At 37.7% G+C, this 9,642-nt stretch overlaps 1 pseudogene; it reads right to left on the bottom strand.

Moving 5' to 3' along the window:
- Window positions 1-509: 509 nt before the first annotated feature.
- LOC111906904 (5S ribosomal RNA) lies at window positions 510-627 on the bottom strand (annotated as a pseudogene).
- Between the last annotated feature and the right edge of the window lie 9,015 nt (window positions 628-9,642).

The following is a 9,642-nucleotide window of genomic DNA, read 5'->3' as shown; positions in this document are numbered from 1 at the left end:
CGGCGTCTTCGGTGCTGACAAATTCTCAACGGTTTTGATCTTTGGAAGGGTCCTCAAGAATTCCCACATCACCAATAGTGTGTCTTAGGAATTCGACTCTTCCATTCTAAAACTCGTATTTAGATAACTTCACGTAAAGCTTCTCTGATCGTAATGTTTCCATGGTTTGTTGTAGATGCTCTTTATGATTTCCTTCTTACTACGAGGGTAGATAAGTAAGTCATTTACAAGGACATGATGAACCGATCTAAGTAAGAATGGCTTACCTTATTCATTAACTTCATGAATACTATGGGCGTATTGGTCCTATCCGAGGGGTATCACTACTGAATCGTAGTGTCCACATCGAGTTTGTAAGATTGTCCTCAGGACATCCTTCATTGACACTCGTACCTGGTGATATTCGGATCTCCGGTTTATTTCTGAAAGGTAACTAGTTCTTTGCGGTTGGTCAATCAACTCATCTATGCGAGGTAGAGGGTAATGATTTCTAATGGAAGTCCTGTTGAGGTCTGCACCATGAGGACTTCCCAAATGTTACCCATACTAGTACTACTCTCGTCCATGCACGCTTAACTGCGGAGTTCTGATGGGATCCGGTGCATTAGTGCTGGTATGATTGCACCCCTGAATTCTGTCTTCTTGAAGAATAGGACCATAGCTCCCTAAGGGGAGAAACTTGGTCTTTTCATTCTGTTGATGAGTAGTCGTTAAACTGTCCGAATGGTTCTTGTATCATTTTGATTATGGATATGAACTGAGTTATTATACATGAAAACTTACCTTATACACGTTATGATATAATCAAGAATGGGCGGATAATAAAATGTGTGATTCTACTCTAGTCCGACATCCCACCGGGAAAAGAAACTAAGTTAGAAATCTCACATTCTATTGTCTACCAGGTCTTCGTTATACATAACTCGGGAATGTATAAGGGATGGAAAGTCATAATAATAATCTTCTTATGAATCTCTTTCGATGAACTAAGATTTCCTAGTAAGGCTACTATTGACTCTGGATGTATGTCGATCGTTCAATGAAGAAGTAATAGTATGATCTCGAAGGTTTGACCTACATCCCTATGATGTAGTCCTAGTACATAATGGAAGTATGATTACGAAGATCCGACCTACATCCCTATGATGCAGTCCTTAGTAAGGAGTAGAAGTAAGTTCGTAGAATGGTCTCAAGACGTTTGTCGTTCAAGCCGAGGTATCGTTGGTTGGTGAATAACATGATCCAACCACTGAAAGAGACTTGGAAATGTCTCCGGAGTTAAATTACTATAGTCCAATGACTTGACTAAAGCATGTTTCAGATTGACTCTAATGAAAGTAAGATGAGAGTATTTGAACAAAAGAGTGGCACATAAGTTAGCCGACTGCCAATATCATCGATGTTTATGATGTAAGAAGATTTGGAAAAATTGACCCTGCAGAGGTCTGACATCACATCTGAAGTAGAAAAAGTCCTTGACAGCATAAAGGTCTAACTAACAGTATTTACAGTACAAGGTAGTCACATAAGAAAGTGCTACACAGAACATAGGCCAGAACACGGTTCTTAAAAACAAAGAAGGAAAGTAAAGTATCTCCTAATGGTGCCGGTCACCCCTATGGTGACCCTTAGTTCAGCTAGTTGACGTTCCATATCAAGTGGGTATCTTTCGTACAAACGTACTCGGAGCTCTATGACTTCGATTTGAGTTTCAGCTAGGGCTTGTAGCAGGGTTTCATGGTTTCTCTCAGATCTCTCGTGAGTGTGTTCAAGCCTATTGGTACGGAGGGTATGCATTCTCACATTGGCATCAACCTCTGTGATACGTTGGAGAGTCGTCCTGCTCTGAATTTCGCTTCGGGCAACTCTACAGATCAGGATTTGTAGAACTCTGTTTACTGAGCTCCCTTTATTTACGTTGTAGAAGCTTCGGTCTCCATTAAACGACATAGACTGATCTTGATCTTTGCTCCATGTTTCCAAGCATCCTACCCAAGGAGGCGTCAGACCATGAAAAGTCGGACGAGGGTTAGGATTTGGAATGGGAGCTACCTGGGGCATGTTCTCAACTTCGGGTTCGGATTTAACACCATCCGAAAGGTCTTCATCACGGTGAGCATTCAAAGGGATAGGATGATCATTCTCATGTTCTTCTCCAAACCATCCAGCAATGACTTCGTTCGGAAGGTACGGGTTGCCGTGGGGATGGAGTCCAGCCATGTTATCTACGTGAGAGTTGGGGTCAAGAAGTAGTTATTTAGACGAACTAGCTAGATAATTATAAGAATATCTTTATTAGTTACATAACTATTTGTAAAGTGCATACCGATTATATGTAATCAAACAGGATATGCCTTCGAATAAGTGACCTTAACTCCAAATTCAAGAGAAACAGGGGTAAAGCAAAATTTCATAGATTTTGAGTCTATATCATCCTAGTTACATATAACTTAATGTATCCACTTAGCAACTATTGACGTAGTAACGAAGATCCTCTTTTACTTTAGTTCTTAAGCATAAAGTACTTATAGTAAAACCAAATACCCCTATGGTATTTCATTGTGGTTGTGTTGGTAAGTTTTTAGACTTGTTTCCATATCACATCCATTCTTGGGCATATGCTAATCACTCCTCGGACCAGCATAGTTGATCAGGCTATGCCACTCCCAAGACTGACCATACATCCCCGAGCTTACCTGTGATATTCAGCAATCGTAATACTTTTGTTCTTGTCATTGTGACACAGGATTTTAGTTTGAATTCAGGCACGTATACTTAATCAAATATTTTATTATTTAAAGTATAAAATCTTGGTCAGAGTATTTTTAATACCTATGTATTTATAGTTAGTAAATCTTTTATGGGTTGATATACTTAATTCACTATAAACAATGCTCTGATACCAATCTATCACACCCCAAAACCAAGAACGTCGGAAACGTTCTGGGGCAGAGGACGTCATGTAATGTATCACAACAATGTAAAGTAGTAAACAAGAAACAACATTATCCATTGCATTAATAGTATAATTTTAATTACAAGTGTGTTCTTTCGTAATATAAGACAACATAATGACTCATCAATATAAAAGACGAGTCTAAACTGCTCCGTCTTCACAAAACCTGGTCGTCGTACCTATCAATTTGTGACCTGAGAATACAAGTTATTTTGAAAGCGAGTATCAGCCAAAAAGCTGGTGAATTCATAAGTATTAATGTGTCTTTGATTTGTAAAACTTGTAATGAAAGACTTGAAATTGTTTTGAAAGAAAGTTCGTATAAGTATGAAAATGTTTGTAAAACAACTGTAAACATTTGAAAAACCCTAGAAATCCCTATGATTCCTACTAGTATAAAAGGAAGTCTTCTACCAAGACCTAACTGTTTTGAAAGTAGTCTTCCACCAAGACCCTACTGTTTTGAAAGTAGCCTTCTACCAAGACCCTACTATTTTGAAAGTAGTCTTTTACCAAGACCCGACTGTTTTGAAAGTAGTCTTCTACCAAGACCCGACTGTTTTGAAAGTAGCCTTCTACCAAGACCCTACTGTTTTGAAAGTAGTCTTTTACCAAGACCCGACTTTGCTACTATTATTATTATTATAAGAAATTGTATCCTTTGGTACTAGGATACTCAAATATAATTCACCTCATCGGTTATGTGAATGAGTCACAAGATAAAGGTAATAATATAAATAACCTAAGTATTATCCTTTTGTACTAGGATAATTAATAGTGTTAACTGAAGACATCCGTAGATGTACATTTACCTCTGTTGCTAACAGTTGGGTATAGGAATAGTTAGTCCCTTAAAGTATACATGTAATGGTATCAACCGTTGACATCTGTAGATGTGCATTTACCTATGTAGCTAACAAGGTTTTAGGAATGGTTAGTCCCGCAAAGTATCCTTTGGTACTAGGATATTAAGTCCAATCTATCTCGTCGATTATGTGATTGAATCACATAATAAAGATAAGAAGGAGATTTATATAATTGTATCTATACATGTAAAATGTAACAATAACTCATCATATATTATCTATGTAAACGTACTCATGTAAGTGTATCTATGTTAACGTATTCATGTAAGCGTATCTTATGTAAATGTATTCATGTAAGCGTATCTAGGTAAACGTATTCATGTAAGCGTATCTAGGTAAACGTATTCATGTAAGCGTATCTATGTAAACGTATTCATGTAAGCGTATCTATGTAAATGTACTAATGTAAATGTATCCTTGTAAACGTACTCATGTAAGCGTATCTATGTAAACATACTCATGTAAGCGTATCTATGTAAATGTATTCATGTAAGCGTATCTCTGTAAACGTACTCATGTAACATGTAATGTACTAGTATAGACTCATGAATGAAGTGACTCTTGTGTGATTCCCTGTACATGGAATGGTAAGTAGTATCTCCTAACTATATCTATAATAGTTACGAATGGTGTACATGTATCAGTGACGTATGCCTTTGCTACCCAAAGGTACTGAGCTGACTGAGGAAAACTTTTATGTCTCTATATGTATACATGATATATAACTGATAGTTAAACAACCTTCTGACGGATACCCGATACCCACCAGACCACATCCCAACGGGGAAAAGGAAATAAAGCGGGTTAGCCTTCCTAAGTCCTTTAAACATTACTTATATAACTATACATATACATGCATGCATTTGATAATATAAAGGAATAAAAGAAGTTTTGTAAAACCTTTGAAAAAGATTAATATCTCAGAAAAGATCGACTTGATGTCAGTTTATAAAACGGTTTGAAAGTATTTGTTCGATAAAACAGTTTAAGTATAAAGAAACCTTTTTTTGAAACACAATTGTAAAAGAGTTTGAAATGAAACATACAGCGGATAATGAACAGTTTAATAAAGAGTTTTAAACATATAAAATGTTTATGAAAATCATTTGAAGAAATCCGTTTGGTAAAACAGTTAGCGTATAGTAAATCCATTTTAATGTTAGTTATTAATCACATGTGATTGATATAATAACTAACATGATTCAACTTGTATTCCCCCCCCCCCCATAAAGCATTTAAAAGCATGTAGAAACATTTAAAAGGTTAATTCAAGGGGTATTAACTCACCTGCGGTGAACAGATCGGAAGGAAGTATCGGACAAGTGCTTGGTGTCAAGTGAAGACTTAGACACACATAATGATCCTAATAACATATGAAGAGATATGTATATAAAAAATTAGTGATTATAACACTAATTAAACATGTATAAATATCCTATTGCAAGGAAAACACTTTGGTCAAGTGCTAGGAGGCTAACGGGTTGCAACAAAGGAGTGCAAAGCCTCATACGGGAGTTTATGGTCCAAAGACCATGTGTGTTGGAGTTTACGGCCCAGGGGAGTAAACTCCTGGCCATAAACTCTAAATTGGTCACCAAAAGTGGCTTAAAACTCTAAGATCTTAAGTGGTTAAGTGTTCCAAAGCTTTAACCAAGTGTTTGGGTGGGTTTAAGGTCCTAAAATGACCTAGTATGGTGTTCACGGCCCTGGGACCACACCTCGATGAGTTTACGGTCGTAAACTCATGGTAAGGAGTACTATTTCGTGCAATGAAGTCCTTAGATCATAGGTGTATGGTTCTATGCTAAAATCCAAGGCTCATTAAAGTGTTAGGGTGTCATTTGCACCCTTAAAAGGGGTTTACGGCCCTAAGACCAAAACCCTTGGGGTTTGTGGCTGTAATCTAATATGGACCATGGGATTTTGTTCTTTCAAATCCCACACACATTAAGAGGAAGGGAGTAGGGCACACTTTTGGCCATTAATGAAGGGTTTACGGTCCAAAGTGTTCTTGGGCCGTAAACTCTTTGATCTTGATGTTTCCTTGTGATTTCTTGATGCTAAGACACATAACGAGCCCTATAACACTCTTAGATAGAAGGACTTACGATTTGGAATGAAAAGTTGAAGATCCTTGAGAGAGAATTGGGTTTTTCTCTAGTTGAAAATGGAAGAAAAGAAACAAATTTGACTAAGGGCCATTTTTATACCCCTTGGGGTTTTTGGTCTAAAATATCATTTGAGTCGAAAACTCCTACTCATGGAGTTTTGAAACTTTTAAGATGCACAAAATAATCTAGGGCGTCCTCTCTCCTGATTTCTCCTAAAGTGATAATCCTGATATACACAAACTTATTCCAAAAAGTATGAAAATTTACAGTAACCGTTCTGAGTTCTGTTGACTTGATATGTTATACAGGATGGAAATTTCAGATTGTCACATCAAATGTGCCTTGCTCAACGGAGAACTTGAAGAGACTGTGTATGTTGAGCAACCGCCAGGTTTCGTTAACGAGTAGTATCGAGATCATTGTTACATGCTTGACAAAGCGGTATATGGCCTAAAACAGGCTTCCAGAGCATGGTATGAAACTCTATCTCGATTCTTAAAAATGTCTAAATTCAAACAAGGTTCGGTTGACCCAACCTTCTTTCGCAAGAGAGACGGTAACCACCTTATGATAGTCCAAATTTATGTTGATGACATTATCTTTGGCTCCACGAATCCCATCTTAACAGCTAAATTCAGGAAGTTGATGGAAACTAAATTTGAGATGAGCTCAGTGGGTCCAATTAACTTTTTCCTTGGCTTAAATATTAGACTGGGACCCGAAGGCATTTTTATTAATCAGGAGGCACACACCAAGACGCTATTGGCTAAGTTTGGTATGACGGGAGACTCCAAAGTGAAAGTGCCAATACCCTTATTGGAGAAACCAGCTGCCGATATGACGCTCTATCGTCAAATGATTGGGTCTCTGATGTATCTCACATGCAGTAGACCTGACATCATGTTTTCAGTCTGTTACTATGCCAGATTCCAAGCTAACCCCCGTGAACCTCATCTGCAAGCCGTGAAAAACATCTTTCGTTATCTAAAGCGCACCTCTTCTCTCGGTCTGTGGTATCCAGCCAACTCAGGATTCTTTGTTCAAGCATTCTCAGACGCTGACTTAGGTGGCTTTGGATTAGATCGTAGAAGCACCACTGGAGGATGCCAATTTCTAGATGGTAAATTGGTTAGCTGGCAATCGAAGAAACAAAATTACGTCTCTCTCTCCACTGCAGAAGCTGAATACATTGTTGCAGCATCATGCACATCTCAAGTGCTATGGATACAAAGTCAGCTTAGGGATTACGGGCTAAACATGAAGAAAATCCCACTATATTGCGACTTTGAAAGCGCAATTAGGATTTGTCACAACCCAGTGCAACACTCAAAGACTAAACATATAGCACTGAGGTATCACTTTATCAAAGATCACGTTGAAGATGGCAACGTGGAAATCCATTTCGTCAGGACAACTGATCAACTGACAGACATATTCACTAAGGCTTTACCTGAAGCGAGCTTCAACAAGATTTTACAAGGCCTAGGAATGATGGAAGCAGAATCCGTACCAAAATTGCCTTCACTTCAATAAAGGTAACAAGGGAAATAGAGCGAACCGAAATGAACCGAACGTTCGGTCTATTTCGGGTGAAGTTCGACCAAAAATCGAAATGAACCGAACGTTCGGTCTATTTCGGGTTCGGTCCTTCTGAGCTCGTTTGCTTCTGTTTCTTCTCAAGGAATTTTGATGATATTACTATTTACATTCTTTTTAATATTTTGTTTATTCTCAATGATGAAGATCCATAAGGTATGTTGTCTTTTCTACACACTGTTCACACGTCCCTAGAAGCATGCTGTTGTATGTTGACTAAAGCCTCAAAAGATTTTGAGTGAAGCCTTAATAACATGATATATACAAATCATGTTTTCCTAAACTAGGTTGTAATATTCACTCTAATCATGAGCTACCTTACTCTACTCATATTGAGTTTAGAGTTATCTGCTTGGTCTTTCTTTTTCATAGCAGAGGTACATTCGCTTCTTATACCATCTCCATCATCTTTCTCCATTATACTTTGTTTCACCAATATAACCCTTGAAACTCTCAGTATATACCGCTGAGGTTTATGGTTATACAAAATCTGTGTTAATGATCTTCGTTTCATGCAACTATGAACTAAGTGAAACCCACAATCCAACACCAATAATGAATTGATGGTGAATTATCGTATTCAAGATCTTACTTGTTACCTAATGAAATCTCCTTTTATTTTTGAGTGATATTTTATGAATTTGTCTAAAACCAAGGCTTTTCTTCCCCTAAAGATTCAGTTTATTTTTGTTTTTGAGATTTCTACACTTTCTTTTGTCATTATAACATATATCCTACCTACTTGTTCAATAGATCACATTGATACTTCGTTCAATTTTGGTCTTATGTCATGTATCGAAAGTATGAATTGAAGTGATAACCACCCTTTATAATCTCTAAAAGATGCCTTTCAATACTTCTTAACAATTTATTGATTGTTATTTAATGGGAAACCAAACAAGCACTTTAATGTATCTCTTGACTTTGAAGGAAGCGATTCCTACCCAAAATCAGTCGTTTTATGTCTCTTTAAGACATCACAAATTATCAAAACAAGTTTGCTTTATTTCTTTATCTTTTGCACCCTATGCATGGAATTTTTTAATTTTTCACAATCTGGTTCTTTTTAAGGTTGTTCAATAAAGCACAACAGGCAATGGCGATTCAAATGTATTATGGGCTGACGATTGGCATAAAGTGAATGCTGACTCAGCGGTTATCCAATCATTTTGTTGATTTGAAAAACCGATTTTTATGGGATGGCGTGCAAAAAGGAAACATCCTTTCTCTTTCAAGCGTCATCATCGGTATGAAAACTGTTCATCCGTCAAGTCAGGCGCTCTTTTTGAAATAATCCAAGATATCAGCCTGATTTTTCTCTCTCCTCCTTGTAAGTATAAAAGGATTTGGCACGCTCATTTTTTCCTCTTTATAACTTACACAACTCTCTCTCAAAGAACAAAGGTGATTTCTCTTACTGTTCATCATCTTCACCAAGCTTCTACAATGGCAGACTCTTCTTCAGTTCATGATACCTCTGCTCGCCAACCACTTTTCACCATCAAACCTCAACAAAACCTTATCATCGTTCTCACTCCTTTTATCTATGAACCCTACATGTTATATGTCGTCGAGTGTCTCAAATACTCCCCTCTCGTCGACGCTCTGACCAAAGTTGAAGTCGTACCAATGTCCTGCCTCTCACTCATCTACTCCACTGCATATTACGACAAAACTACTGAAAGGATTCACTTTGAAGTCCACAACGAGAAGACTTCCATCTCCAAGCACCGCTTTTGTGCCCTAATTGGGCTATCTCAAGAACAAACCCTGGTAAACCCTGAATCCATCATCACTGGTCAACTATTCACTACGTTTTATCAAATGGGGGTATAATGAAACCATCACCACCATTACCAAGTTCAAGAAGTCCTGCCTTCCTCCTCAATGGAATGGCCTTTTCACTTTTCTGTTTAAAGGACTCTCTGAGCGAAGCGCTGGCTCAGATAGGGTGAGCAAGTCTTTTATGACTATGCTATATGGACTGTACCATGCGATAGATTTGGATTATGGAACCATTATTTGGCAACAACTGGTTCAAAGCTTGGTCTCTTCGTCCAGATACTCAGAGATCTCATGTGGGCGATATTGGTCTATAATCACTAAGTAAGCA

The sequence above is a fragment of the Lactuca sativa genome, chromosome 4 (genome assembly GCF_002870075.4).
Source record: "Lactuca sativa cultivar Salinas chromosome 4, Lsat_Salinas_v11, whole genome shotgun sequence".
NCBI classification, from domain to species: domain Eukaryota; kingdom Viridiplantae; phylum Streptophyta; class Magnoliopsida; order Asterales; family Asteraceae; genus Lactuca; species Lactuca sativa.
Note: the sequence above shows the minus strand (reverse complement) of the source record. Positions and strands in the feature narration are given on the sequence as shown.